The following is a 12622-nucleotide window of genomic DNA, read 5'->3' on the forward strand; positions in this document are numbered from 1 at the left end:
GTATTTTTATTGGGGAATTGAGGCTATTAACATTCAGAGCATTCAAAGTTTTGTCTGTGTTCTTATCATTTCATTGTGGTCTTTAGTTGGTTGGGGTTTTGTGTGGTGTGTTGTTTTTTGTTTGGGTTTGGTTTTGTCTGTGTTTTTTTTTTTATTATTGTCCTAATATTTACTTATCTTCTGTGCCTCTTGTGTGTTTATCTTTCTCTTCATTTCTATGTATTCTTTCTATGTATTATTTGTAGGCTGGCCTAGTCTTCTTAAATTCTTTCAGTGTTTTTATCCTGGGAAGCTTTGATTTCTCCTTCTATTAGTAGACTTGCTGCTACACATTATAATCTAGGCTGACAGTTTGAGGCTTTCAGAACTTGGAATACATCTTTCTAAGGTCTTCTGGTTTTAAACATCTCAGTTGAATAATTAGGAGTTATTTTGATGGACCTGCCTTTGTAAATGACTTGACCTTTCTCTCTGTACCCTTTCTTTTCTCAGTTTTTAGTGTTTTCACAGGATGTCGTTGCGGGGTAGGGTGTTTTTTTTTTTTTTTTGTTTTTGTTTTGTTTTGTCTTGTGGTCCTTTCTATTTGGTGTTCAGTTAGACTTCTTATAACTGCATAAGGCATCTCTTCCTCTAGGTTTGAGAAATTTTCTTCTGTGATTTTCTGGAAAGTCTATCATGCTATTTCTTTGTTCTATATAATTTGCATGTCAGATCTTTTCACAATATCTCAAAAAAATTTCTGATACGTGTATGTAATTGATTTTTTTGAATCATCCAGTTCCTCTGCTTATATTTAGTGTCTTTATCAGTAGTCTGTCTTTATGTAAAGAAAAGGAAAAAAAAAAACACCCTCCTCAAGTCAGTTTGCTTTGTAGAATACCCTTAGCTATTTTATGCACATTCCCACATTTCTCTACCACACCTTTACCTCACAGTTGTAAAAAGCTGATCTAAAGAAAATTGTTTATGGGGGAAGACTTACTTTTTTTTTTTTTTTTTTTTTTTCCCTCTTTACCCCTTGCGCTGACTTGGTAAATTTCTTGGCTTTTATCATGGGATTAGTTAACAGTAAATTTTTAACCAAAATAATAGTCCACATTACATGATTGATATAGTGTCAATATTGTGTGATTGGAGAGTATCATTTGCCATTCAATTACATGAAGAGTTAGACTATTTCAATAGCATGTAAAAAGAAAAACTCCTATTCAGTTGTCTTACAGTGAATGTGCACACATGTGTGTGCATGTGGAGGTCAGCAGTTGATGTAAAGTGTCTTTCTCAATCAATCACCTTCTATTTTGAGGAGCAGGACCTTATGGTTATATATTGTTTGTAATTTAGGAAATAAAACTTGCCTGAAGAGCAGAGGACAGAGCTAGCCTCAGAAGTAAGGCAGTTGGCATATACCTTTAATCCCAGCACTAGGAAAGTTGAGACAGGAAGTGATATGACTGGGCAGAGAAAGGAATATAAGACCGGAGGAGACAAGAATTCTCTCTCTTGCAGAGGCCCAGTCAGGCTGAGGAGTTGTGAGATAAGAGGTGTGTGATAGCTGTGGCTTGCTCTGCTTTCTCCGATCTTTCAGCTTTCACCCTGGTATCTGGCTTCAGATTTTTATTATAAGACCATTTAGTAGTCGTTCAACAGGACCTCTGCGCCTGGATTTCCCCAGTTGGCTAGGTTGGTTGGCCACTGAGCTCTATGGTCCCTTGGGCTCTATTCCCTCAGCAGTTGGACTTTTATGTGTGTATCACAGAGCTTGGCTTTTTGGTGTAACTTTTTTATACATTTGTAAATAAGAGTAGGTGAGGAGCATCAAAGCCATGGCAGTTTTTTATGGAGCGTAAGTGATACAAATTACTGCAGCAGATATACTCCTAATCATCTTGGGTAGGGAAATTAAGAAGGAAGAGTCTTTGTATGTCCAGGGAACCACACGGAGATCATCAGAGTCCAGATATAGAAGTTATTGTGGTCACATTCATAAGAGATGAAAGAAAAGCTAGAATTTTTCCAGTCTTTATTGTTGAATCTTCTCACTGATCAAGTGACTGAAAGGAAGAAAGTAAGTTATTTATTGGTATGACCAAATTAAAAGGTCAAAATTCGTATTCTAAGAATATTTTTCTGTGACTTAAATTTCTTAGAAGTGGTGATACAGATACACCCTGTGTTTAGTGAGTTAAACAGTAAAAGACTTTGTTGTGATAAACTGCAAGTGAATATGATCATTTCATGTGATTCATACAAAAACTCTTAACATACATATTATAATGTGTAAAAAGGAGGCAGACATGGAATTTCTACTCTTTGCTATCAATGACAGTATTAACTTGGGTCTTTTATTTGTACTTAAGTCTGTCTTTCTGTCTTCAATAAGATCTTTTCCCAGGGCCAATAAGATGGGCCAGTAGTAACTGCTTGCCTGGCAAGTCTGTGGCAACCTCATTTCTGTCCTCAGAACCCAATGTGAAGAGAACTCTCTCTCCAACAAGTTACCCTCTGACTTCCACAGATGCGGTGTGACTCATGTGCCACTCACACACAGAACATCACCATCCAAGTGCACACACACATTAATACATTTTTAACAATAAAGATATCTAGGTAATAGCTGAAGAAAATTTATCAATTCTCTTATTTTAGTGGGAGTCTTTTTTTTATTTATGTTGTTTATTATTACTGTATCATTATGTAGAAGTATTTCTAGTACCCTCTACCGATGAGTTGGAGGGCTAAACGAACATATTAAAGTGTACTGTTTTTTTCTTTTCAGGAGATTGTAAGAACAATGTTCTTATAGCAGGAACCATTCAAGTAAATGGTCATGGAGGACAGCCATCAAAACTTGTAAAGAGAGGGCCTGGGAGGAAGCCTAAGGCAGAAGCTAACACCAGCAGTGGTGAAGTTACACACAAGAAAAGAGGGAGAAAGCCCAAGAAACTTCAGTGTACAACGCAAGAAAACTCTGAGACAAAATAACATGCCTCCAATCAGGCTGAAGGTGGTTCCTTCTTCAACATGCAACTTTCTTTCTGAAACGAATGTTGTTAAGGAGATTTGTTACAGAAAAAGAGTCGTGAGAGGCAGAAAACCCAAAAGGAAGATGAAAACACAAAAACCTAGATTCAGAACTCATAGTTCCTACGAATGTTAAAGTGTTAAGGAGAATAACCGGAAAAAAACAATGGTCTGTAGATGAGGAAGAGAGATTTGAAGAACTCAAAGGCTCTGAACCTCATATGAGAACTAGAAACAAGGTCGAAGGACAGCTTTCTATAATGAGGATGACTCAGAAGAAGAACAGAGGCAGCTGTTATTTGAAGACACCTCTTTGACTTTTGGGACTTCTAGTAGAGGACGGGTTCGAAAAGTTGACTGAAAAAGCAAAGGCTAATTTAATTGGTTGGTAACTTGAAAGCAAAATATTGTACTTCAGAGTCTATGAAGCAGGTACAGTTAAGAGTAAGTAGAACTAAGGTTTCTGCTTCCTGGCTGCTATGAGGGATTAGGGAATGTTACAATTTGACTTGGGAAAAAAGGAGACAAACAAACAAATTTAGAAAATAATTTACGTCTTTGAATGAAAAAGAAAATCTATATACATATATATTTCAAATGTTTTGCTATTTATTGCCCTTAGGTAGGTTATTCATTTCCACATTCATTTCATTCACTTGTTTGAAATTGAGGACCTGTATATAAATTCCTGATTTATTTATGGAAGAGACCAGCTCTGCTACACTCTTGAAGCATAGTATTCCTAAGTGATAGAATGTTTCCTGGTAAATTGAATTATTTTTGATCAAGTAAGAATACATTTTTACTGATACAGAAGTCATGCCCTTAGGAAGAAAGATGTTACACAGAGTAGCAGTACATTAAGAAACGTTTCCTCTAAAGCTAACTTGAAGACCCACCATTTGTTAACCTGGAAGTGTTAGTTGTAGGGTGTTTCAACTTACAGAACATCTAGAGGAAGCTTTTTGTTTTTACTCCATTTCTGCCAAACTTAAGGAGAAAATGTATTGATGCAAAGGAAACATATCCACATTGGGAAAACGTTGACTGTCTAATTTTTCAGACCTTGATTCTTGTATCAGTCACTCTATCTCTGTTTATTGTGCCAAAAGACTGAGAATCAGTTGCAAGTGGAAAGCCTGTTTTTGACTGTCAGGACAGCATACACTTTTCAATACTGGAAAAGCTATATATTCTTAAAGAGCAAGTGATTACAGATTATGCTGAGTTGTATCTTTTTTCTTTTCTTTTTTTTTTTTCTTTACTTTTTTTTTTTTTGGTTACTAATAGTAGGAAAATAATGCACTGGTGGGTCCTTTGACAGAGATATCTTAAGAGACAATGTTTAAGTGGTTAAAGGATTCAAGGAAAATACAGGAAAAAAAGTATGGAATTTGAATGTTTACTTGATCTGGATTAATGTCATTTTTAAAATTTCAGACATATCTCAATAGGCTAAAATGACTTACAAAGAACCATGTCTGTGTGCGTGTGTATATTGATAAATGGGTTGTAGATTGAATAGATATACAAACGCATACTATTTACCCAGGTATAAATTCTTTTTTTCAAGGATTTTTTAGATAGTAGTAGAATAAAAACAATTTTAAAATTCATACTTTATAGTTTATTTTTAAGGAAAAGATTGGTTATTTTCAACTATTAAAAAGTTAAAAATAGGCCAAATCACTTTTTATGCAATCATGTTTTATACAGTGGTCTCATTGCACATTGTGTATTTTTCTGCACTTTTTAACGGTATCTTATCACGCTGGTATCTCCAATATACACTCCTAAGAGAAACGCCATTTAATGATTGTGCCTTGTATTCTATTATTTTTTTGCATCATTAGTAAAATTAAGTTGTCTATTGTAAATGATAACTATATGACTTAGGAGAATGTATTACTATATGTACTGCTATGGAAAAGGAAAGCAGTTATTTATTTCTTATGGTACATTAGTTATTTTATACCTTGAAAACAACATAAATGCCATTTCTATTGTTTAAAATTACTTTTTTTCTTTTAAGTTTTAAGAATGTAGTATTTTCTGAGGACTGATATGGTACAAAAATGTAACCAAAATTTTTCAGATACTACATTTTTAAAAAGAAAGGATGGGAAAAATTAGTATCAGCAATGAATGATCCTGATGTAGAGAATAAAGTCCTTAATTGAACCTTGGCAAAATATATAATTAGATTATATAATTATTTCCTTGTTTCCAATAAGGACAAATGTTAACTGTCTTGAAGAATGAAAAGTGATGCATTTGGGCTTTTTAGAATCATTTATAACGAAATTTGTAACAGAAAACCCTCCAGTGAAACTAAGTGAACCATTTTCCAGATCCTGACTGGATTGCTGTGATTTACAGTTAAAAAAACTAATTTCAAATTTTAGGTTTTTGTACATTTATTTTTTTCTAACAAATATATTGAACTATATAATTAAAAGTTAAGTAGTTAACTCTTCATAATGCAGAAATGGATGACGATGTTATATAGAAAAATGAGTCAATTTCACCGTTACTGAAAATGATAGTGTGTATGTTGGAAATTTTTTAAGTTCATTAAAAGTAACTAGTTGCTTTTTGAAGGGAATCTATTTGAAAAAAAATGTAATTTCCTGATGTTATCTGCATTGTATTAGAAAAATAGACTAAAAATCCATTTTTATAAAAAAAAATGTAGATGTAAGATGTGCTCAGTAAAAGGAAGCGCACACAGTCTTAGTGTGGAGGACTCTTGAATGGTACACAGATTAGTTCCAACTTCTAAGCAGTGAAATAAGTAATTTCCATCTTTCCTACAACAAAGAAATACATTATTTCTGTTTTTAAAGATGCTGATATATTTATTGACCATGTTGGACATTTTTTTCAGACACTGTTTTCTTAGTAAAGCAGAATGACTTGCATCAGATTATTTGTAACTGAAACACTTAAATATAATTAATACAGATACAGATTTTATATTTTATAAATTTAGCTTCTGTAAGATTGCAAAAGTTGAATTAAGAAATTTAAGTCATCATGTTTTGGGTTTTACCACTTGGAAAAGTCTCCTTTGAGATAGTAACATCAATGTATGTACTGTTTATAGACCAGAAGGAATTGTTGGCACTGTGTCTTAGTTAAGCAATAAGAAAAATATCAAGTTTATGGAAACTTTCAGAAATAAAAATTGGTAATGTGCATAGAACATAAAAAAAATCAATTTTCAGGCTGAGCTCAGTGGTGCACACTGGTAATCTCAGCATTTGAGAGATGGAGGCAGGAACATCAGGAGTTCAAAGTTATCTTTAGCTACAAACCAACTTTTAAGACTAGGGCTACAGCAGCAGCAACATCCCCAAAATCAGTTTATATACCTAATTTTGTTCTTTTATGTTATTCTGACTTCACAAAACCTGAGTTTAAAAGACTTCTAAATGTTGTCACAGGGTAGTTTATTTAGACTCCTTTTAAATATAATCTATCAGCCTTTGGAAGTAGATATGTAGGTTCTTAAAATATCCCCCTTCACAGCCTTCTCTAGAGCAATCTGTCTTCTACATATAAGTATAAACTGAAGATTAAGGGCCTTATTGCCATTGTATTTACTGCATTGTATCACTCCAACTCGAAAGACTGGTGGATTACAATAGAACTGTCTTACTATAGTTAGAATAACTGTAGAAAATTTGTTGGTGATTAGGCCACGTCAGACAGAAGAGATTGACTGGAATCAGTTTCACTTGGAAATTAATTATGTAGGACCCTGAACAGCAAACATTCCCTTACCATAGAACTGTTAACAGAAGTGTCCCTTAGCTGTAGCGTTGTAGATTAACCAGATACCTTCATAGGTGTATTGAAATAAAATTTGGGCCCTGTGAGATGTTAGCATTTGCATGGTTAATTTCAGTAGGCAGTGTTTAATTTTGACATTCCGTTTTATACATCATAGCTTTCTATAAATTTGTCTCAAATGTTAAGTTGAAAGGAACTGGTTTTAAGCTTTCTCTCTAAAGAAAAAACAAACTGATTTTTAATATTTTGTTCACCGGAAGTTTCATTTTGAGTAGGTTGAAAGGACCAAGGTACTTGAGTGATGAAAGGGCTATTATCAATGTTTATCCTATATGCTGGGAGTGTAGTATTTTAAAAATGAGAACAGGGTTGGGGGGGAATTTCTTGTGTCTAGAATGCATTACTCCCTATTTATTTAGAAGATACTGTTAACAATAGTACCTTGATTTGGTAATAAGTTGTCTTATGTTAAAATTAAAGTACACCTTTTGTTTCCATCAAAAAAAAAAAGTGCAGACTTTCCCTAGTTCCCCTGATTTCTGGATGACTTGAACTAAAATTTATGCATCTACTAAGAAACTTTTTGTTTTAATTATACTTATCAAAGTGCTCCAAATGAAAAGTCATTTTGAACTATGTACAGTACCCCAGGAAGAGGTCAGATTGAGTCAGAAGACTGTAAGTACCACTGTGAGCGCTCTGGAGGTGACCCTGCACACATTACAGTGAGTAGACTATCTGAGCTATAAATATATTTTTTAGTTTCAATAGCTCTCTTTGAAAAAACTTTTAATGCAGATAAAAATATCAGGAAATTAATCTTTTATGGCACAAACCAAATACATAGTAGTATATGGATGAGTTTCTACATTTAAAGAGCTAAGAAGATAGGTTCAGGATTGTATTATAGTACATGCACTTACAAAGCAGATAGATGCACACACATGCTGATTACTTTCAAGGATGTGGGTGTTGATTTATCACAACAATAAATTAAAAAATAAGATACAATGTTACATTTTAGACCATATTGAAACTGCAAGAAGAGACAGATCTTAAAAAGTTATTAAGAAAACTACTAAATCCCGCCATGGATATTTAGATGTGTAAGGACATAGCTCAAGTTTTGAAAAGCAACTGACCTAAAGGGTTAAAGTTGTAACTGACACATTTCAAATTAAAATTATGTTTATTTTGTACAGAAAGCAATGTTAAACACAAGCAAATCTGTTGTATGTAATAAGTGACAGAGTTTTGAAAAATTATTTAGCTTTATTGATGTTTTTGTTTTATTTCTTCTAGACCTGGAGTATCATGTCATAAACGGCAGTCTTGCACCGGGTAGCAGGCCCTTTCTTTTTGTACATATTGATTGGACCTTTCTTTACTGTTACGTGGACACTTTCTATGTTAGTTTTGATGCATAATTCTTGGAATCCTTTTATACAAACTAGAATGTATGTGTAAGAATTCCTGTCCCTGCAATGTAGTAACTATAAACTTATTTTTAAATAATAGAAAACTTGTTTTTCTAAGCCATTTTGTAGAGCCTCATGATTTCTTTGCTCTTTTGTTTGTTTTAGTTAGTTCTGGACACCATAAAGCACTTGGTACATACTCAGTAGGCAACTTACCAAAGTGATTGTGATATAGAAGCCATTATGTAAATTCTAGTTCATTAGAGGTTCCATTGTTCTGTCTAGTTTGAAATGTTAAAATCACTATCAAAGATTTCAAACACCTAATGTGATTCCAGAGTGACTAAAGGTTAAAAAAAGACTCATTTGCCTTTCTGTGTCTATTTAAATAAACAGTTTTATTGGCTTGTTGTATATAAGTTACTGCATTGATGATAATTAAGTATTTTGGTGTTTTTATGAGGGCTACATGACAAGGGAACATTTTGCATAAACATTTACTTAAAGCTGAAGTTTTGTAAAGGTATTTGTACAGATCTGTAAGAATGCTGTTTTACAGCTTGGCATGGTGGTAACAAGTTTTTAATCCCAGAGGATCAAGATTTCAAAGCCAGTCTGGGTTACAAAAGACCCTGTCTCAAAACAACAAAAATTTGCTATTTTTTAATCTTTTTCCTACAGATCTTTTAGGTTGGCATACATATTTAAGAACTCTAAGAATCTCCAATTTTAGGATGAATATTATATGGAATTATATGTAAGACTTTAAAGTTAAGTTTAAACATAGTGGTAATTTGTGTTACTAATCATTCTCTCTAAGAAATTGCATTTAAATTATTTCATGTAAATAAATTTCTAAGTTGAAACAAGTAATGATTTTCAGGTATATTTCTTTTTAAATGATACTGATGCACCTGATATATACCTAGAAAAACCAGCAAAGAAAAATTAGTTTCAAAACCATTACTTTGAACTGATTTCTTTCGTCATAACATCAATTTTATGATCTAGGTTTTCCTGGTATTTAAGAACAGTAAGATTAAAGGCCACAAAGCCCCTGACTAAGCTTAATTGTAAGACCTTGTAGTTCTGGTTTACCATATGTTGGTTACCATTTAAGGAAAAGAGTTGTAGGGAAGATCCAATTCATTAATATCTTGGGCCAATAAAACATGCTAAACATGGTGCAATGGAAGCCCTGGTCTTCAGATTGGAAAATTCCAGACAGTGAAGGAGTAAGTAACCTAGCCAGGACATTTCGTGTCGGATCTTCATTGTAAAACTGGATTCCATCTTTAAAGTGTAATTCAATCCAAATAGCCTATCTTAGTCGCATCTAAAGCTTGACCTTCGTATCTAGGTCTTAAATTTACCGTTTGATGTAGACCACGAAGCAGACTGTCATAGCTAAATTGCAGTGTGACATTTACTGAATCTTTGAAGTTTGATGTGCTGTTACAATATATTGTAATAACTGCTGTAAATTGTTGTTTACTATTGATTAAAAACAGTAAAGAATCTCATTTCCAAGCAGAATCTCAATGGTAGTTTTAATGTAAAACATCCTGAAGTTTTAATTTTTATAAATTTAGGATCTAGACTTGTGAGAAAGGAAAATTAATCACCTGGTAGAAGCTGCTTAATTCCTAGAGTGTCAGAGTATTTTAATTCATTTGCCTACCATCCCCAGCTTCCTATCATGAATGTACAGCCTGCATTCTTGTACTAAGAAAGCCTTACAGGTTCTGTTCTCAAAAACTGTGTTTGACCTAACTAGTGGCTCAGGGTTTATCTTTGTTTTTTCCTATTTGGAACTAACTTGGGCTGAATTGCTCCTCCAGGTGTGATGCATTCCAAAGCATTTAAAAGCAGATCCATTTGCCACAGCAGCCAGCACAAAGTACAAGCTATGGAAAAACAAAGCTAAAACCTGCATGAATAATAAGACTATGGGAAAAACTTCCCGTATTTTAGAGAGAGTTTAGAATGTCATGTGCATGACCAGGGCTGAATGTTCAAAGAAGACTCAAGTTTCACCTCGTGTAGCTAACTGGTTCTACACAAGCAGGAAGTGATGGCTCAAGTAACCTGCATCAGCACTGAGGTGGGTAGTGATGCACCAGAACCAGTATCCACAGTCAAAGAGTTGGGTTTGGTAAGTTATTTAAGCTCCAAAGATTCAGAGAAATCTCAGTGAAGGCACGAGCTGATCATTTAGTTAATCGACTGGTGGAAAAAGACCTGTGCGTGAAAAGGGTGCTGTCTTTACACAAAGTTTAGAAACAAACTGCAAAGTGCAGCAAGTGCTCAGAAGGTAAGATTACTGGACTAAACACACTGCTTCGTAGAATAGGATCATCACTTCGTTCTTCGTTCCTGAGGTTCCTATTTGGCTTTTATATTGAGCCTGGTAATTAATTCCTGTAGCAATCGCTGTCACTTATTCAAAACACTTGCAAATTTAGAGGTATTTCTGTCATTACTATTGGAGAACCAACCTTAATTAAATTCCCATAGTAGTGAAAAGTAGCTTTTTTTTTAAACAAAATGGAGTAATGCTAATTCACTGACAAAGTATAATTAATGACATCTTAAAAACAGCAAATTGTGAAGCAAATGATGTAATCATATTAGCTAAATGGACAGATTTGGTCAATTTCTCTAGCCAATCTTTTCTGGGTTTTTGTTTGCTTTGTTTTTCAGTCAGATGTATAGTTTCTGTCCTAGATCTCTTGCCAGGCTTTTCTCCAGTGCCAAACTCATTGATAATAAGGATACATTCGACACTAGTCTGCATTTTTATGGAGTTCAGTTGGTTTTCACAACTTCCAAGAGGTCAGTACAGTTGTGTTGCATTAGAGAAAACAGATTAAGGAATTTATACTCCCATCAAAGGAGCTGGCTGGATAGTGACTTGTACTTGTGCATTGTGCTCTAGAGGTGGTTCTGATGTTGGGTCTTACTATAAAGGCCAAACCAAGAATACCTTCCTTTCCTTTGCCAATGGTCATTTTCTAATCTAGAATTAACAAAACTTCATGCATTTGGAATGGATCATACTATATTTATGGGTTAATCTGTCATCTTTAAAAAGCAGATGCCAAGATGAAATTAAATGTTTAAAGATTTTAAAGGATACCTATGAAAGACATGAGACTCCGGAGACTATGAGATCTGTTAGTGTGACTGTAAAGTCAGCCCCCATATGAAGAAGGAGAATGGTTGGGGAGTGTTTTTACCTGCCCTTACATGAGGAAGGTTTGTTAGAGCTGCTGGTCCAACTCTTGGCAGGAGTTACTTGTATTTCAGATGTATACCTACTTAAAAACCCTCAGGTATTCTTTGGCCAGGCACAGTCTAGAGGACATGTGCATCTGCTCATGAGATTCAGAAGGCGGCTTCTGGGTTTCTGGTCTAGTAACTAGCTCCGTGAAAATGGAATTCTGCACACACAAACATGTTTTCCTATCTTAAGGCCCTGGCTTTACTTGAATCATGAGGTCTTGCTCTTTTGTGGGATTGCCACCTTTTTCAGTTTCTGGCTTTGAATCTCTGCCAATTTCAGATATTTATAATTCAATGGATTGCCTTCAGCCTGCTATTCAGAGTCCATGTGATGTGGACAAAAGTTTATTTGATGACAGTTTGATAACAGTTCTGCCTGTAATATCTAGGTTATAAAAACCTAAAATTTGCTGGGTGGTGGTGGCACATGCCTTTAATCCCAGCATTCGAAGAGGCATAGGCAAGTGGATCTCTGAATTCGAGGCCATCTGGTCTACAGAGTGAGATCCAAGACAGGCATCAAAACTACACAGAGAAACCCTGTCTCAAGAAACAAAAAAAACAAACAAACAAAAACCTAAAATTTAATGCTATTATTTAAATTGGCACCTACAAAATTTATTGTCGTTGCCTACGTAATACAGTCACTTGAGAAAGGAAATGACTATTTATTGGAGATGTTGCAACTAATCTGTATTTCTGTGCCATGTTCTTTTTTTTTTGGAATGTAGCAAAATGAATGTTTACAAGTAATCAAGTAATGCATAACTAGAAATGGAATTATAGGCAAAAGAGCTCTGCTGAAATCAGCACAAGAAATGTCAGAGTTTGTGGGGCTAGATCTTTGCAGCCTGGGAAGCACTGTTCCTCAGAAGAAATGGCTGCTAGAGCAAGTTATTTAATATGTTGGATGTCATAATACCAAAACTCAAATAATGGCTAATCTTCAAAGTTAAAATTCATTTCCAGAAAAGATTTTCTTTGGGTTAGCCTCTCTAATTATTTTTAACATTTTAATTAAAATATAGTTTTATCATTTCCTCTTTTCTTTTCTCTCCAACCCTTCCTATGTCTCTTCCCTTAACCCTCCCACGTTTACC

The 12622-nt window shown here is 34.3% G+C and overlaps 1 pseudogene; it reads left to right on the top strand.

The window, feature by feature from the left end:
• Nucleotides 1–3416, top strand: part of LOC114700259 — a 70819-nt pseudogene extending 67403 nt beyond the window's left edge.
• Nucleotides 3417–12622: the final 9206 nt, after the last annotated feature.

Source organism: Peromyscus leucopus, unplaced genomic scaffold, assembly GCF_004664715.2.
Source record: "Peromyscus leucopus breed LL Stock unplaced genomic scaffold, UCI_PerLeu_2.1 scaffold_460, whole genome shotgun sequence".
Taxonomy (NCBI): domain Eukaryota; kingdom Metazoa; phylum Chordata; class Mammalia; order Rodentia; family Cricetidae; genus Peromyscus; species Peromyscus leucopus.